At 42.3% G+C, this 19,671-nt stretch overlaps 2 long non-coding RNA genes across 5 annotated transcripts in view; both read right to left on the bottom strand.

Moving 5' to 3' along the window:
* LOC129533270 (uncharacterized) overlaps positions 1 to 10,988 on the bottom strand; it is a 99,107-nt gene extending 88,119 nt beyond the window's left edge. For 3 of the 4 annotated variants that reach the window (XR_008679387.2, XR_008679385.2, XR_008679388.2), the window contains exons 1-2: positions 6,455 to 10,988; positions 5,398 to 5,494 (exon numbers count right to left, since the gene is read on the bottom strand). This is a non-coding gene — a long non-coding RNA (uncharacterized lncRNA). The remainder of the gene's footprint in view (positions 1 to 5,397; positions 5,495 to 6,454) is intronic. The other variant, XR_010133334.1, reaches the window with a different exon arrangement.
* Positions 10,989 to 14,015: 3,027 nt separating this feature from the next.
* LOC109026441 (uncharacterized) overlaps positions 14,016 to 19,671 on the bottom strand; it is a 176,524-nt gene continuing 170,868 nt past the window's right edge. The window contains exon 3 of the long non-coding RNA XR_002005477.2: positions 14,016 to 14,083. This is a non-coding gene — a long non-coding RNA (uncharacterized lncRNA). The remainder of the gene's footprint in view (positions 14,084 to 19,671) is intronic.

Below are 19,671 nucleotides of genomic sequence, written 5' to 3'. Positions count from 1 at the left end.
GGCATTCAGTGAATGACACCTCTTCTAACATTTAGATTCAAACTAGTAGAGTCACGGCTTCCATCTGCCTGCAACTTGCTACAGAGTGGGTAAAAACGTAGACCTAAGGAACTAAACGGAATCTACAAAATTTTAACAGAGAGGTTACATTCAAGTAAGTTTTTAGTGAGATCTTTTCATAGCTTAAGTGGCAATGTATAAGCTAACACTACAGTCATTCATCCAGTCCAAGATGCATGTTTTTCACATTTTGATGTCTCTACAGTTCAGATTCACCTTGCAACTGATAATGAGTTAATATTAATTGGCAATGCCTTATTTTTATTTTCTTTCTTGGAGGCAAGGAGAAGAATGTTATGTCTTATATATGGCCTCTCAGAATCTATAAATATGGCGGCTCTGTATTAGTCCATTTTCACACTGCTATAAAGAAATACCCGAGGCTGAGTAATTTATAAAGGAAAGACTCACAGGCTGCAAACTTTCTAAATTTTTATGTTCTGCTTCCCTTTTAAACATAAGTTCCAATTTCAGATCATCTTTCTCAAGTTCAAAGTTCCACAGATCTCTAGGGTGGGGGCAAAATGGCGCCAGTCTCTGCTAGAGCATAGCAACAGTGACCTATGCTCCAGTTCCCAAGAAGTTTTTCATCTCCATCTGAGACCCCCTCAGCCTGGACTTCATTGTCCACATCACTATCCGCATTTTGATCAAAACCATTCAACAAATCTCCAGGAAGTTCCAAACTTTCCCACATCTTCTACCTTCCTCTGAGCCCTGCAAACTGTTCTAACCTCTGCTCATTAACCAGTTCCAAAGTTGCTTCCACATTTTCAGGTTATCTTTATAGCAGTGCCCCTCTCCCGGTATAAATTCACTGTATTAGTCCATTTTCACACTGCAATTATGAAATACCTGAGACTAGGTAATTTATAAAGGAAAGAGGTTTAACTAACTCACAATTCCACATGGCTGGAGAAGCCTTGGGAAACTTACAATCATGGCGGACGGAGAAACAGTCACCTTCTTCACAAGGTGGCAGGAGAGAGAAGAGAGAAGGAGGAACTTCCAAACACACAAAACCATCAGCTCTTATGAGAACTCACACCATCATGAGAACAGCATGGGGGAAACCGCCCCTATAATCCAGTCACCTCCCTCCCTCAACAGGTGGGGATTACAATTTGAGACAAGATTTGGGTGGAGTCACAGAGCCAAAGCATAACATACTCCAACAGATGTGCCAATGACTTCAACACTTCAGACTATGTTTCACAAATACTGGAACTATCACAGTCCTCAGGTTGAAATGTCAGACTACAAGCCAGCAAAAACAGACTCAGGTTTATTTTTTTAATTGGTATCTCTGAGATTTCAGAAAGTCCTTATCTAACCTCCGACATGCGGTAGAGCACAGAGAAGAGTCCAATTTAATTTTTCTGATACCTTTTTCATAAGCTGATGACCCAGCTAACCATGTGCTTTGATTAACTCACTGGGTCATAAATATCTTGAATCCTTCCACCCTCATCACCACAGAGAAGGCAATTCAGAGTACTCCACCTCTGTAAACAAATTTTTTTAAAGAAAATATATTTATTTGGGAATAAAGCAATTCAATGGGAATACATATGCCATGCTAAAGCATGTGTGTTTTAGGGAAATAAAGGAAGACAAAGGTTTTAAAAGAAAAAAAAATGCAGCATAATCATTTTGAAATAATTATCCATGGCTACAGAGAGAAATAACAAGGTTGATGCCAGTCCAGGGTTGAACAGGCAGTTATTGGGCAGATGTCCTTGTAGAAGTAGTTTTAGTGTAAGGCTGTGATGCCCTGTGTTTAAGGTTGTGATTTTTGCATTCTTTTTTAAATTCCAACTTTTACTTTAGATTCAGAGGGTACAGGTACAGGTTTGTTACATGGATAAATTACATGTCACTGGGATTTGTTATACAGATTATTTCATTATCCAGATAATAAGCATAGAACCTGATAGGTAGTTTTCTGATCCTCACCTTCCTCCCATTTTCCACCTTCAAGTAAGCCGCAGTATCTACCCTTCCCCTCTTTGCGTCTATGTGTGCTCAATGTTTAGCTCCCACTTACAAGCAAGGACATGTGATATTTGGTTTTCTGTTTCTGCATTAATTCTCTTAGGATAATGGCCTCCAGCTTCATCCATATTGCTGCAAAAAAATGTGATTTTAATGTTTTTTATGGCTGAGTATACTTTCAGTCCAATTAGATTATTTCCTTTCTGCAAGAATCATTGTCCATTTTTAACATTCAGTTGAGTCTAGGAAACTTGCATAATTTTTATTCCACATTTTTCTTCTTGAAAAAAAGACTTGGACTTTCTAATTCCATCTTAGCCTAGTGGATAGAGTAAATACTCCGCAAATAAAAAGTGCCAGACAAGGGTCTTTAGTAGAATGAGGAGCATGGCACAGAGAGAACCTTCTTCAATGATGCTACAAATCTTCAGTAAAAACTCCCATGTGCGCTCCCGCACATACAAACACACAAACACACACACGCTTACTTAACATATTTGGATTTCTTGTTAAAGATTATTATTTCGTAGCTAGATAATAATGGAACAAAACAGTCAGTGTGTGTGATGGAGAGAACTGATTGTATCTGTAATGCATGAGCGTTAACTAGAGTCATTCATGTACAAAGGTTAAAAACGATGTGGTATACAGGCAAAGGAGGATATGTGCATTTTTACTGGATCTTGTTGTTTGGGCACCTGAGACAAGCTGGCAATCACTAAATCTCAGCGATCACTCAATGTGTGCCAGGCATTCGCACACAATATCACTAACACCCATGACAGTCCTTCAAGAGAGGTTCTGCTGTCTGAGAGATTATGTGACATGCCTAAGGTCACAGGATCAGCAAATACTAGGGCTGAGATTTAAACCCAGAACTGTCTACTGCCGAAGCTTTTGCGCTCTCCCTTGTGCCATGTTGCTTCTCATTTTGGGCTTGGTCTCCACTTCCCAGTCCTTGAACGAGTTCTCCAGGTCTGCCCCATTAGCACTGCATCTCGGAAGGAAGCTGCAGCTGCGCCGCCAATCTCCCGGTGGTGAGTAACCTTCCTGCTTTGCACCTAACCTTGTTTCTCCATTGAGTGCTGACAGGTAGCAGTAGTCCTTCCTTTCTGAAAATGTCACTGAGCCATCTTCACAGAGAAAAGGCAGTGCTGACATTCTACTTTTCCTGTGACTGCCTGGAGAATGTTTAATCCCCATGACCTTGTGGCTATTTAAAAAGAGCCAATCCTCAGACCTTGTCAGTCAGTGACAGCCAGCAGTTTGTTTAATGGGCCCGAGGGTGGGCTTGGTTTGCAGTGGGGAAGGGTAACATCTGGTTGGAGTTTAAAAGGCAAATGGGGTTTCTCAGTGATTATTATTCATCAACAGTACTCAGATGCATGTTTTCCCTGTGTTTCTGTTTATAATCAAAAACAAATCCCAAACACAGATATTTAAAATCTACATTGTTTTTATGACGACCTAGCATGATGCCTCTTTCCGACTGACTTGGAGGATACCCCCCACCCTTGTTTGAATTTTCTGACACCAACAATTGAGTATTAAAGTATTATTTAGAATTATTGAAGCATAACATCTATGGACATTAATAGTTACCAGTTACTAAGCCAATGCTGACTTTGGTGATTTATTTATTTTACCCAATTGTATCCTTCTAATAACTCTCCATATATAAAATTATCTCCATTTCACAGATGAAAAAATTAAAACTAAGTCAGAGACTCAGGACTTGGGCTGTTCTGAGAACTGTTTGTCATCCGTCTATCATGAGATTAGCGTAGAAATTGAGAGTGTTTAAAAACTTTTATAGGCGTTTAACCCTGCCATGATAACCAAGCAATATTAGATTTTTCTAGTAATTTGTTTTTACTGTATTTTACAAAAGTTTCAATCCACAATGGTTTGGAATTAGAAAACAATTTTCCCTTTATCAAAGATGGTTTTAGAAGCACTGTTCCAATAAAACCCTCCCTCTGGAATAATAGTCCAAGGTGTGGGGAAAAATAATTCAAATGATTCTAACTTGCCATTTAATGATTAGCTGTTCTTCACCCAAGTGGCTTGGCTTCTGGAGTGGCTGGTGGAGCCCAGACATCTATATTATTTAAAGCTCTACCAAAGATGTAAGCTCCATGAGGGTAGTGTTTGGGGTCTGTCTTGTTCACTGACGCATCCTGAGTCGAACTGTGTCTGGTTCTAGGTAGGTGCTTAATAAACATTATTAAGTGCATGAACAAATGAATAGCTCCTGATGGACAGACATGCTTGAGAAACACTATTTTTCACATTCCTATCTACACTCAAGATTTTACCTATGATAGCAGGCTGAAGATTCCCAGGATCTTACATCCTAGCAGGTAAGACAAACAATTAACCAAAAGAATGATTAAGGTCACAGACATGCTAAGGAAGAATTGAAGCCGGATGTGATAAGCAAAATAACACCTCCATCCCTAAAGATGTCCATGTCTTCATACCTAGAACCTCTGAATATGTCAGGTTATGCAGCAAAGGAGAAATAAGGTTGAAGCTGGAATTAAGGTTGCTAATCAGCTGACCCTAAGATAGAGAGATTATTCTGGGTTGGCTGGGTGGGCCCAGGATAGTCACAAGTGTGCTTAAAAGTGAAGGAAGGAGGCAGAAGAGGAAAGTCCAAGGACAAAGTGACTACAGAGGATGGTCGGAGATACAATTTTGCTGGCTTAGAAGGTGGAGGAAGGGGCCATGAGCCAAGGATACAGGCAACCTCTAGAAGCTGGGAAGGGCAAGGAAATGAAATGTCCTTTATGAAAAGTAATGCAGCCCTGTAACACCTTGATTTTAGCCCACTGAGACATATGTTGGATTTCTAACATACAGAACTGAAGACAGTAAGTGTGTGTGTGTGTGTGTGTGTGCGTGTGTGTGCGTGTGTTTCCTGAGTCAGGGTCTTGCTCTGTCACCCAGGCTAGAATGCATTGGCATGATCTGGCTCATTGAAGCCTCAAACTTCTGGGCTCCAGAGATCCTCCTGCCTCAGCTACTCTGGCTATTTTTTTTTTTTAATTTTTGTTTTTTAGAAATGGAGTCTCTCTGTGTTGCCCAGGTTGATGTTGAACTCGTGGCCTTAAACGAGGCTCCCACCTCAGCCTCCCATGTTGCTGGGATTACAGGCATGAGCCATCACATCCAGCTAAGTCTGCATTGTTTTCAGCCACCGTGTGTGTATCACTTTGTTACAGTAGTAATAGAAAACCAATGCACTGAGTGATGATATTGATTGTAAGCAGGGAAGGTCCCTTTAGAGGTCTCACAAAATGTAACAGTGTAATGAAATGCGAAAAAGCAAGAACTAACCTTAAAAGAGCTGAGAGAAGATTCCAGAAGAAGAAAGAGCTGGTATTGAGTTCCAGAGGGAGGACACTCCTTGGCAAAGGAGACCCAAGTGGCTGAGCTGGTGGAGCAAGAAACAGAGAGAGAAAAGATGAGATGGAGCTGGAGAGGTTGGCGGAGGTCCTCTGCAGGACTGGGAGGTCATGGCAGGAGGACTGGAGTTTATTTTAAGAGCAATAGATGGCTATAGAATAGAGCAGAAGGGTGATACGTTGTTTTTCACTTTCTTAATGATATCCTTAGAGGCACACAATTTTTAATTTTGATAAAGTAAAACTTAAAAATCTTATCTTTCATCACTTGCAGTTTTAGTGTCATATCTAAGAAATCATTGCCAAACCCTAGATCACACCGTTTTACTCTGGCATTTCCTTCTATGAGTTCAACAGTTTTAGCCCTTACATTTAGGTCTATGATCTACCTTGAGTTAATGTTTGTGTATGACATGAGGCAGGGATCCAATTTCATTCTTTTGCATGTGGATATGCAGTCGTCCCAGCACCATTTGTTGAAGGGATAAGTAACATTTTATTGCAATAAAGACAGACTCAGTAATAATGCTATGCTGAGCCATGTTGATGCCCAAGGCAAAAGAAAAAAATCAGTAACATAGTGTTTTGTAAATATTAAAGATATAAATTCTTTCTAATTCGGTCTTGCAGTCTCTCTCTGGAGAGTGGCTATAAACTCTAGCCCTGCCCTGATGACAGGGCTCCAGGGAAGGCAGTTTCTGGATGTTTACAGCATGCCTTTCAAGGGATACTTCTTTATCCTGGTAGACTGCCTAATGCCTAAGTGTCCGGCCATGGCCAGGTGTTCCCCATACAGAAAACTTATTTTATTCACAGATGTCCCTGTGGCTCTTGTCTAAGCTGTGTTTAGTTTATTCCCACCAAGATAGCCACTCCATAGGAGAGCCCTGACCAGGAAAGAAGTTAGGCTCATGTTTGTCTGTCAGGGGAGACACAGGAGGAGGCAGCACAACACTGAGCATGAAATAACAGACATATTTATTACTTACAGATTCCAGAGAGCAGGGGGAAGTATGCCTCCCAGGGTCACTGGAAAGGGGGAAGCCACTGAGGACACGTGCATTCAGCCAGCAGGTGGGGAGCAAGAGAGAGATAAGGGGACCTGTAAGCCAAATTCTTTATTGGGTCCTGGGAGTTACTCAAGCAGGTTTCCTGTGGGGAGGTCTAACTGGTGGTACAAGCAGGCACTAGTTTCATGGGGGTCACACTGTGACTAAGAGGTGGCCACTGTGGCACACCTGCAGAGTCCATGAGGGGTGTGGAGGTCAGTGGGGCTAATTAGGTCAGTTGTATCTGGCTGTCTCATGGAGAGGTAACTACCAGGAGTTATATAAGCCAGAGAGCTGAACTGACCGCCTTAGGGAACTAGGAGGAGTTGTAAAACTGGATACTGCGCCAAGGGTGACTAAGCCTGCTTCTGGTATGAGAAAGTTAAAGTTATATTCAAAATGGATACTGAAGCAACATGAAATTATAAGAATTCACTCAATACTATTTATCTTAAAATTTTTTTTTTCACTGTGGGTTTTTGCATTAATTTTGATTAGTTAAAATATTGCATTTAATATTACTTATCCTAGTGACTGAGACCTTGAAGCCCTTTTACATTTTGTGCCTAAAACAGGCCTTATTCACCTCACTCTAGTTAATGTCCTGCAAAGTCCCTAGCTCAGCTTACCATGCCTTCCACACCCTAACCCCTGCCTGCCCCTCCGTCTGCCTCTCACCCCCCATTCCTCAACTGTTATCACTAATAATACAGATTAGTTCATGTTTCCTTGCACACATCATGCTATGTCAAGTGTCTTGTCATTTTGATCTTGCTCACCACTTGACTTGGAATTACTTATCTTTAATATCTTGCTCTTTCCTATCCTACAAGATCAGGTGTTAACTCCTCCAGAAAGCTTTCCTTGCGCATCCGGGTGGGTTGGCGCTCCTCACCCAGGCTCCCACAGTGCCCTCCTCACCCATTGTGCTCCCATAATTATTATAGAATAATGACATAATAACATAGCATGTATTACCCTGTAAAATAATTATTTATTATTTGTCTTCTCTCCCTCTGGACTGCAGCACTTTGTCCCTTATGTCAAACTGTATCTTACCCACTTGAACATTCTCATGTCCTAGCACAGTGCCTAGAATATGACAGATAAGTAATAGATATTTGTTTAACAGTTCATCTAGCTAGAAGTACAGCAAGGAGAAGCCAATCCAATCTGCCTAAAGTGAACAGAGAAGGTTCCTCGTGGAATCTCCCTGGTAGGAGGACACAAGTTAAGCATCTGGCACAGAACGCTTCCCTGCTAAAAAGGTGAGACATCCCAGAGAACAGAGCCTGTGCCTGAGGCAAGAGCTCCTTGTCTGGACTCCGAGGATTGAAGCAAAGATTTACAAGACCTCATTGGAGAGTCAGCCCCATAGGCAGAAGGATAATTTAGAAATTTAATAACTGCAACTGGCCTACAAGTGAAGCAGAGAAGTGGCTACTTCCAAGGGGTGAAACAGTGAGCAAAATTAAGGGAAAATTCCCACTGAGCTTACCTCATTTATTAATTCATTCATTCATTCATTCATTCACTAGTCATTTCATAAACATTTATGGAGCATCTTTTGGGGGTACTGGGATAGGCCCTGGAATACAGGGATCAAAGATCATCTCCTTACCCAAAGAAATCCATGGCCAAGTCAACTGCTGCAAACCTACTATGTGTGGGATGGGAAACCAAAAAATACAGGTATTAACAACAAAGTCTAGCCTTCAGTGTTTTTACTGGATTATTCTATTTGCCTATCCAAATCCACTCTCTATCTTTGTCCACCCTGCTATTCCCTGGGGAAGCTGAACCTGAACCACACTCTTGGGCTCCCTTGACCACTGGCTACCAACTGCACATGGCCAGTGTTGTGAATCAGCAGGAGATTGGAAGGAGAGAAGTGAGTGAGGGTGTGGCATTTATTACTATTGCCGTGGGGTTTCCATGGGCCAGTTCTGTTGAAAGCCGGGAATCCTATGTTTCTTCCGCATAGCCCCCACAGTCTTCTGGCTCTCTTTCCCCTCTCTCCACTCTTTCAGGCCTACAATAGCACCTAGATTTCATAGTCCTCTGGCATTTGACTATTCTTCATGGTTTCCCTAAGCCCTGCTCCCAGCTTTGTAAGTAGTCCTTTATTAGATTCATTTCACATTATCCAAGTGTAAGTGTGCCATCTGTTTCTTGCTGGGACCTTGACTGACACAACAAGCTCCTAAGGGAGATGTGACAAGAACATCAATAAACGGGGGATGGAAGGAGGAATCCCCTTGGACATGCGAATGAATATATATGGCCACCCACTGGGAAAGGAGGCCATGAGAAAAAGTCAAAGCCAAACACGTTGGGATTATTTGCCTTTATGCCCAGGAAGCTGGAACAGAGCAGGGAGCTGGTCGAAGGTACCCGAGAATCCATCCCTGAAGGATAGCAGATTTGGAGGGTAAGGAAAGATTTCTTTCTACCTAAGAAGTGCCTAGGAGACAGTGACTCTGAGTTTTCTTGGGGTAGACAGCAATGAAGGCTTAATAAGCAGACCCCTCCAGACTGGTCTCCTCTCCCCTTGCCACTGTGGGACCTTGAGGCAAAGGGAGGAGCAGACTGATGCACCTCGAGTGCTACAGAGAAAGGGAAACAAGACTGTTTCCTGAGTTGCAGAATATGTCAAAAAAATAAGAGGACAAAACCACACTCTGTCAAGTCACCTTAAAGACACGAAATGGGTTCTAGGCCTATAAAAGTGCCTGTGGCTTAGCATAGCTAGAGGTTATCTAGATGTTTTCAGTCTGAGAACTTTCACCTGAGGAAGAAGGACACATCAGACTCTTCTAACAGCATTCGAGTCACACTACTCACATCCCTCTTTTCAGTTCCATCCTCCTCAAAACTCCTTAGAGGTGTTATTTTGTTCCTCATGTGGTTTTCTTACATGGAAGAAGAACCATATGTATGCTGATCAGGTTTAAGGTACCTAACAAGTAGAATTCATGCTGAAAATCAATACTTTTGGCATCTGCAGTCTCCTAAAAGCATTGTTAGCGAGAGTCAGCCTCCCCAAGTCCAGGAAACTCAAACACTTTGAAAATCTAAACCCACAAAGCCAAGGTCAAAACACTGGCTTGGGTGAAGTCATGAATATCAGTGCTGCCTGGAGGCTCCTTGGAAGCCCACCATCCACCAGCCTGGGACACACACAGACACACTGGTACTTTGATGAGCCCTGCTACCCACTAAAGTGCTGATTTGTTAGAACAGCCATTGTACCAGGCCTCTCTCATCCCTTTCTTGAACAATGGATTGCTCTTCCAAACTTTTTTCTTTTTTATTCTTTGACTTTTAATTTTAATTTTAATTTTTTAGTTGACACAGATCTTATATATATTTATTGTGTACAGCATGTTGTTTGAAATAAGCAGGCTTTCTGAAATGGCTAAATAGTGCTAATTAACATATGCATTACTTCACATACTTATCATTTTTGGGGGTGAGATACCTTGATCTGTTTTCAATTTCATAGCCTGGCATTGGCTTATTGTTCTATTTGACTGATTCTGCCTGTCACTGTATCTACCACCTCTGTCAGATTAGAGTAATCCACAAATTTGATAAGCAGGCGTGACCTAAGTGACTGATAAAAATGTTAAATATACAACCTGAGGATTCTTCAATCCCATCCTGGCTTCTCTCCTTTTAAAACTTTGGTCTGTCCTTTTCAGAACTACATGCAGCATGACAAGTGTGGTCTAGCCTGTGCATGGCAAAGCATGCCTCTCACCTCGTTGAAATTCTCTGCTCCTGCAGGCTGAGATCAAAATAACTCCCTTACACATTATGGCTGACATTACTGAAGTGCTTCTGTCATTTTTATCCTGAAGATACTAAGTCACATCAGTGCATCTTGTTAGTTTTCTTTTGGACTCGGGTGTAACATGTTCTGTTCCTGTTCAGTTTTGCCTCATTATGCTCAGACCATTGCTGCAGGCTGTTAAGATCTATTAGGATCCTGTGTAGACCAGACACAACCTCTCATCACTCGACTTGTGCCTAACTCTCTAGCACCATCCCATCCCCACTTCTGTCTCTACACTTTATTTCTAGCAATAGCAATTGCTTCAGGGCCTCCCCAATGTCTTCTAGACTGTGTGTAGGATACAATCTCTCCCACACAGAAAAAGTCTCAGACTAACACAAAGATCCACATCTCAGACTCCGACCCATTCCACTCCATGCAACAGAAGGTAAAAGGATATGGGAGATCTCTGAGTCATGTGACCAGGAGGCTGGGGTCTAGTCCTGTCTTCACCCTTAAAAGGCTCTTGTCTGTCCTGTGAGCAGGCATAGGGTACAGCAGTCTGAGGATACACCAGGGTCTTTCTGCCCCTCTCTAGCTGGAGCAGAGGCTGCTCTTGCTTCCCAATATCCATTCTCTCATTCTTTTCTGCTCGGAAGAACAGACCCCAGTATTTAGAACAGCACATATAAACGCCTGAAATGATGGCATTGCCAGCTGCTTTATAGCCAGGAGTGGTCAAGAGATAAAGTTTTGGCCAATGAAGTGGGAAAAGTCATGTGTGACTGACTTTCAGGAAGGTCTTAAAGGGGAGGGAATAAATGATCTTTGTCCTCATCTACTTGCGCCTGCTGTCTGCCTGGAATGTGAATGTGATGACAGGCTTTCCAGCAGACATCGTAGGACCATGCAGTAAACTCGAGGTTAGAAACTGGTCTGATGATTCTGGAGGAGAAAGATTGAAGCATGGTCTCAGAAACACCATGCCAAGCCTAGACTGCCTTTACGCCAACTTCTTTTATGAGAGAAGGGAAGTAAGCTTTTACACATTTAACACACCTTTCAGAAGTCACTTTCTTCTATATTTACAATGTTATCTCTAGCTGCTTAACTCTGGAAAAGCCTCCTGTTCTCTAACCCTATTTATCCAACTGCAAAATGAAACTAACAATATAACATGAAGGGGAAAAAGATCATATGTCAAGCATTGACAAGACACTAGGAATATGAAGGCAAAAAGATAAAGGCAATTCAGTCTGCAGATTTTATGTGATGATCACCTCTCATTGCTCACTCACTATTTCTTTCTTTCTTTCAACAAGTATTTATAAAGCCTCAACAGAGATGACAGTTCTGAAGGGACTAGGGTTGCCATATTTAGTAAGTAAAAATACAGGGACAACAAATCTTTTTTTTTTAGCATAAGTATGCCATGTGCAATATTTTTTTATTAAAAAGATAATTGTTGTTTATCTGAAATTCAAGTTTAACTGGTTGTCCTGTATTTTATCTAATGACCCTACCTGGGGCTACCATGGCGAATAACACTGAAAAAAGCCCATCCTGCAAGGAGCTGTCTTCCAGTGGAGGGGATGGTGCACAAACCATGAAGCTCAATATCAGAATTGAATATAGGGATAAGCGGCATGAAGGAAATAAAACCACTACAGTGTGACAGGAAGGTGACTCTTCAAGGTTGTCAGGGAAGTCCCGTGAGGATGTAACATTTCCCCAGATGCCTGGACATTGAAATGGAACTAGCCAAGCCAGGGGAGGACCAGTCCAGCCTCAGGGGCCAACGAGAGCAAAGGCCCTCATGTGGGAACATGTTTGGAATGTTCTAGAATCCCAAGGCCAGTGGGGTTAATGTTAAGTGGAGAGAGGTGTGCTGGAGCCCAGTCATGTAAGGCCCATAGGTGATTTTTTTTAAAAGAGGCCATGGATTCTATTTTAAGAGTAAGTAGCAGCCATCAGAGGGTTAAGAAGGGAAGAATATCATCCAATTTATTTATTATTGTTTATTTTTTAAAGAAAGTCTTGATTGCTTGATGGGGATGAGACAGGGTTGGAGAGGTAAAGGCAGCTGCAGGAGAATGAGTAAGGGGGCTTTTCAACAGCACAGCTGAACTGACAGAGGCTTCAGCTGGAGAGCTGCAGAAGACCTGGTGAGAAGGATCCCACGGGCTATGTGTTTGGGAGTAGGGCAGAGAGGACCAGTGAAGAGATTCACTGTGGAGGCTGCAGGAGAGAAGCGAATCAAATATGATGTGCAGGGCTGGGTCCTGAGTAACTGAGTAAAAAGTTCTCATTTACTGAGATGGAGACACTATTCCTAGGGCAGGTTTGTGGACAGCATGGGGCAGAATATTAAGGAGCTTGTCTTGGCCAGATTCCTTAGATTAGATAGTCAAATGGAGATGTTAACAATTAAAAGTTGCTTTTATTATCCCTAATTTACAGAAGAGGAAACTGAGGTCTCACAGGTTAGAAAAGCAGGACTCATAACAAAACCTGTCCAGACCCAGCTTGCTTCCCCAGACCACACTATTATAAACCTCGCTGCTGCAGACGCGAAACAAGCACCAAATGAGATCATAGACTTTTAAATTATAATGATTATTAACGTGGGACAGTGTCTGGAGACAGGCAGGGCATGGAACCTACAGGATCTAGGGAGCAGGTAAAATGTGCTCAGCTCTGCTTTGGAACTGAGTCCTCCGCTTGCCAGGGTCAGTTACATTTCCCCAGACAAGCTGTTCCACAGCCAGACTTCACGCCATCCCCTCTGAATCATTTAAATTGCCTTTGCTAAATAATTTACCTCCATGTAGACAAAAGGGGTCCACAGGCTCCCCAAACATTGTGGGACTGGTGCATAATTTACAAAGCATTGCTTAGCCGCCCTGTGCAGGGAGAACAACAGGGCTTGGACACCTGCCAGAGTCAAGGAGGGCACCAACTGGAAAGGAGGCAAAACACAGCTCCATCAAAGAGAGGCAAAGGCACCTACTGACACCTGGATTCTCAAGGCCAAAAGTAAGGCAGGAAGATGTGAGGGTCAAACTGCCTCTGGGCACAGGTTGAAGCCAGTGAGGGAGGGGCACGTAGCTAGCATGTGTGCTGGAAGTCTGAGGAAAATATCATCAATGCTACACTCTTCCTGATTACCAATATCCTGAGACCTAATTAATTGTGTCCTTTAAAAAAGCAGCATTGCCCCTGGTAAGAAGCATGTTTAGCAAATACCTAAGCATCTTAACACAGGCAAGAACAATGTGGAATTCAGACAGGAAGGGCAATTTTCTGTGCCTGGAATGCCTTCCTCCACATCCCTTATGCACTTGACAAATTCCTGCTCCTTTTTCCAGAGCTGTCCTCAAGGGTTACCTCCTCCAGGAAGCCTGCCTCACTCCCAGAGGCAGACCAAGGCTTCCTTCTCATCGTGAACTATGTTTTATCTCTCATTTCATTGTATAATAAATGTTGTTTTCCTCCCCTGGACTCAGGTCCTCGGTAACAGAGTTTCTTTAAATCTGTAGTCACAGTACATGATTCAGTGGTAGCACATTCTGTATTCATTGTAGAATGAAGGATGAAACAAACAAGACATGCACCATAACTTACAAGATATTTTCCCCAGCATTGCATGTAGTATTGTTGCTTTAGCATAAAAATTCATATCCCAAGAGAATGGCAAAGTGTGTATAAAATAAGCAAACATACCAGAAGTTGCTCAGCATCTTCAAGAGTCGTTCTGCCCCTTGCTCCATGTCTTAGCCCATTTTCTGTTGCTGTAACAGAATATCACAGATTAGGTAACTTATAAAGAAAGGAATTTTATTCATCTCACAGTTCTGGAGGCTGGGAGTTCCAAGAGCATGATGCTGGCATCTGGTGAGAGCCTTCTTGCTGTGTCATAACATGGCAGAGGGTATCACATGGCGAGAGGGCAAGAGCACACATGCCAGCTCAGGTCTCTCTCCCTCTCTTATGAAGCTGTTGTTCTCATAGTGGAGGCTCCACCCTGACAACTTTATCTAATCCTAATTACCTTGCAAAGACCCCATCTCCAGCTGACATATGGATTTGAGAATTGAGTTTCCAACACAAGAAATTTGGGAAACATATTTAAACTACAGTGCTCCACTTGGACTAATACTTCCCATTTCTAACCACCTGTCAGCTTCAGCTCTTTGAGTTTGGCATCTAATTCATTTTACAATGCCTGACTCTTAATAGGATGATTGGGTTCTTGAATCAGACAGATATATTTTTATTGGAAGTTTCCAGCCTTGCCACTTAGAAGCTGTGTGGCCTCAGTTTAGTAAGTTAACCTCTCTGATCTTCAGCTTCCTTACTTATAAAACAGGCACAGTAGAAGTATAGAGGTATTAATAATGCCTACCTCATTGTAATGTTGTGAATATTAAATGAGATTAGTGTATATAAATATCTTAGTGCAGTGCCTAGAACTTAGTGATCATTGAATGAATGTTAGCTATTACTACTGTTTTCACTTTACTACAAGATGTATTGTCCATTCTGTCACTGCACCTGCTTTCTATATTCTCTACCAGTACACACACCTTCAGTTCAGCCCTGGACTTGCTGCCATGTATCCAATACCCCGTGATCAGACCCAGAACACATTTGGCAATCATAGGTTCTCTTCTTGTGATTATAACAAATTTCCTCTTCCTGGATGCTTCTCAAGATCAAGAGTAAAAATCTGAGTTATCTTAAGCTATGTTTGGGTTGTCAGTCTGTGCTGCTTTGAATATAACTCCCCCAAAAGACTGCCTCATATAAAGCCCCAGCTTATATTAGGGTTACTTGTGTTTGAGCCTAAAGATACAATGGCAGTTAGAATTTAAATGGCATTTACTATGTGCTTGGTACTTTTTAAAAGTCATTTATATTTAGTACTTAAAACCGAAGAGGTACCAGTATATCTTCATTTTGCTTATGAGAAATTGAGGCACAGAGAGGTATCGTATGAGGGTGGGAGTGTGTCACACTCTGCTCAGGAGGGCTTGCTAGTCGGAGCTGTAAACTAAGTTTACATCCTTGGGAGAAGAAAAACTTTGTCAATTCTAAAGGGTCTGATTTTTCCCAGTTTTAGACATCAAGGAAGAGGCAGGTTCTGTTATAGAAAACCCAGCCTTGTAAGGCAAGGATTAGATGGGCAGGACCAAGGAATGGTCATCATTCTCTGAGCCCACTCTCTTTAGTTAAGATTTTAATGCATCTGAACATACTGAAAAAGAAGGTGGCAGAAAACTGGCCCTTGACTCAAGATAGCTTTTAGACTTAAGGGCAAGGTAGGGAGATAGGTTGTAGGGAAATTGAGACTACTGTTAGGTAGCAGGTATCCCATACAATAAAATATCAAGTAGTACCCTCTAGAGTTAATTCGCTTCTGTTATCTGGGAGCCCTGTTAATCATTCTTTCATGCCTTGGTTGTACCATGCGGAATAAAGGAGTGGATTTAGGTTCACCTTGGACACTTGTGTGAAAATAAGATCTGCAGTCTCTGAAACCAGCTTTGTCGGATGCAAAGAGAAAGTGTCTCAGGGATAAGAAAGAACTCCCTCCTAACCATGGGGAGCTTCTCCATCTATTGCTAGCCAAGGTGGATGAAGATTTGATTTCATTAAATCACCCGGCACATTTCTTTACCTGCCCATAGGTGAGTGAGTCCATAGGAGAGTGAAAATGGAGGCCATTTCCAGCCAAACCTGGAGGCTTCCGTGGGTCAGACAACTAGTCCCCAAGAGAAGAAAAATAAATAAGTTAAACTCCCTTCATCGGGAAAATAAACATCAAATGGCATGTGATAGTGTGCACTGCATAAGTGAATAAAGGAGGTTTAATTCTTTAATTATTGCCTCTAGTTTCCCCATGGTAACAAAGGGCAAGTTGATGAAAAGAGATAATCAGGGCATAAAATATTGTGTCTCCTTGGTTTATTTCACTTAATAAAATAATAAAAATATTTCTCCTTAAGTTCCCAGTCTTGCTTAAAAAAAAAGAGACAGTATTTTTATCTAAACTCATTTCAAAACAGATCCATAATGATTTACTGAGTACCTACTATGACACTGGGTTCAATATGATGGTCTCTGCTCAGAAAGCACAATTCTGACTTCCCCTTGACAGTCCCCACAACTCACATTCACACACTTTTAAGAAATTTCAGGCCAGACATGGTGGCTCACACCTGTAATCCCAGCACTTTGAGAGGCCGAGGTGGGCAGATCACCTGAGGTCAGGAGTTCGAGACCAGCCTGGCCAGCATGGTGAAACTCTGTCTCTACTAAAAATACAAAAATTAGGTGGCCATGGTGGTGCATGCCTGTAATCCCAGCTATTCAGGAGGATGGGGCAGGAGAATTGCTTGAACCCAGGAGGCAGAGGTTGCAGTGAGCTGAGATCACGCCACTGCACTTCAGCCTTTCAGTCTGGGTGACAGAGCGAGACTCAGTCTCAAAAAAAAAAAAAGGAAAGAAATTTTAGATATCTAGTGGACTCTTAGAAGATATTTTCGTTTACAACATTCACCATCAAGAGTCTATGACTTCACTAATATTCACCTATATTCCTTTGAAAGATTGTGTCTAGCAATCTTTTGTGTTCATGTTAAGCAAACTATATTTATTAAGAAATACTTTGTTTCCCCATTTTTGTATTTAGAATTTCCAATAGGAATTTCTTTCAAGAAATAACCCATGTGCTTTTACTGAGTTAATAGACTTCCAGCCAAAGTGTCTCCGTTCACTCAATAATCATGAATACAGTAAATACCTGCTATGACCCAGGCATTGTTTGCCATACTTGGGATACAACAGTGAACAAAATTCTAGGTCCTCGTGCAGCATTAATTCTAGTTTAAACATAAAGTCAAAACAAAATTTACCAAGAAAAAGCAAATTACATTGTATATCATGTCATGATTAGTGCCACTGGAAAATGCAATGCAAGGTAAGAGAGGGAGTCATGAGATGTCAGGGGATAGTGGTGATGAATGTGGGGAAGGGAGGCTGTAATTTAAGAGTACTGAGCATAGGTGTATTAGTCCATTTTCACACTGCTGATAAAGATGTACCCGAGACTGGGAAGAAAAAGAGGTTTAATTGGACTTACAGTTCCACATTGCTGGGGAGGCCTCAGAATCATAGCAGGAGATGAAAGGCACTTCTTACATGGTGGTGGCAAGAGAAAATGAGGAAGATACAAAAGTGGAAACCCCTGATAAAACCATCAGATCTCATGAGACTTATTCACTACCATGAGAACAGTATGGGGGAAACCACCCCCATGCTTCAAATTCTCTCCCACTGGGTCCCTCCCACAACACATGGGAATTAAGGGAGTACAAATCAAGATGAGATTTTGGTGGGGACACAGAGCCAAACCATATAATTCTGCCCCTGGTCCCTCCAAATCTCATGTCCTCACATTTCAAAACCAATTATGCCTTCCCAACAGTCCCTCAAAGTCTTAACTCATTTCAGCATTAATCCAAAAGTTCATAGTCCAAAGTCTCATCTGAGACAAGGCAAGTCCCTTCCACCTATGAGGCTGTAAAATCAAAAGCAAGCTAGTTACTTCCTAGATACAATGGAGATACAGGATTTGTATAAATACAGCCATTCCAAATGGAAGAAACTGGCCAAAACCAAGTGGTTACAGGGCCCATTTGAGTCCAAAGTCCAGTGGGGAAGACAAATTTTAAAGCTCCAAAATGATCTCCTTTGACTCCAGGTCTTACATCCAGGTCATGCTGATGCAAGAGGTGGGTTCCCATGGTCTTGGGCAGCTCTGCCCCTGGGGCTTTGCAGGATACAGCCTCCCTCCCAGCTGCTTTCATAGGCTGGCGTGAGTGTCTGTGGCTTTTCCAGACAAACAGTACAAGCTGTCAGTGGATCTACCATTCTGGGGTCTGGAAGATGGTGGCCCTCTTCTCACAGCTCCCCTAGGTGGTGCCCCAGTAGGGACTCTGTGTGGGGGCTCTGACCCCACATTTCCCATCTGCACTGCCCTAGCAGAGGTTCTCCATTAGGACCCTACCCTTGCAGCAAACTTCTGCCTGGGCATCCAGGCATGTTCATACATCTTCTGAAATCTAGGAGGAGGTTCCTAAACCCCACTTCTTGACTTCTGTGGACTTGCAGATTGAACACCATGTGGAAGCTCTCAAACCTTGGGGCTTGCACCCTTTGAAACCACGGCCCGAGCTCCATGTTGACCCCTTTCAGCCATGGCTGGAGTGGGTGGGACATAGGGCACCAAGTTCCTAGGTGCACACAGCATGGGGACCCTGGGCCAGGCCCATGAAACCATTTTCTCATAGATGTCCTGGCCTGTCATGGGAAGGGCTGTCATGAAGACCTCTGACATGCCCTGGAGACATTTTTCCCATTGTCTAGGGGATTAACATTTGGCTCCTCATTACTTATGCAAATTTCTGCAGCTGGCTTGAATTTCTTCTCAGAAAATCGGTTTTTCTTTTCTATCATATTTTCAGGCTGCAAATTTTCTAAACTTTTATGCTCTGCTTCCCTTAAAAAGCTGAATGCTTTTAATAGCACCCAAGTCACCTCTTGAATGCCTTGCTGTTTAGAAATTTCTCCCACCAGATACTCTAAATCATCTCTCTCAAGTTCAAATTTCCACAAATCTCTACATCAGGGGCAAAATGCTGCCAGTCTTTTTGCTAAAACATAACAAGAGTCACCTTTGCTCCAGTTACCAACAAGTGCCTCATCTCCATCTGAGACCACCTCAGCCTGGACCTTATTTTCCATATCGCTATCAGGCTTTTGGTCAAAGCCATTCAACAAGTCTCTAGAAAGTTACAAACTTTTCCACATTTTCCTGTGTTCTTCTGAGCCCTCCAAACTGTTCCAACCTCTGCCTGTTACCCAGTTCCAAAGTTGCTTCCACATTTTCATGTATCTTTTCTGCAACACCCCCACTCCTGGTACCAATTTACTATATTAGTCTGTTTTCATGTTGCTGATAAAGACGCACATGAGACTGGGAAGAAAAAAGAGGTTTAATTGGACTTGTAGTTCCACATGACTGGGGAGGCCTCAGAATCATGATGGGAGGCAAAAGGCACTTTTTACATGGTGGTGGCAAGAGAAAATCAGGAAGATGCAAAAGCAGAAACCCCTGTTAAAACCATCAGATCTCATAAGACTTATTCACTACCATGAGAACAGTATGGGGGAACTATCCCCATGATTCAAATTATCTCCAACTGGGTCCCTCCCACAACACATGGGAATTATGGGAGTACAATTCAAGATAAGATTTGGGTGGGGACACAGAGGCAAACCATATCAATAGGATTCATGGGGTGCTAGTTAAAGG

The sequence above is a fragment of the Gorilla gorilla genome, chromosome 3 (genome assembly GCF_029281585.2).
Source record: "Gorilla gorilla gorilla isolate KB3781 chromosome 3, NHGRI_mGorGor1-v2.1_pri, whole genome shotgun sequence".
Taxonomy (NCBI): domain Eukaryota; kingdom Metazoa; phylum Chordata; class Mammalia; order Primates; family Hominidae; genus Gorilla; species Gorilla gorilla.
This window is presented reverse-complemented; position numbering and strand designations above follow the sequence as displayed.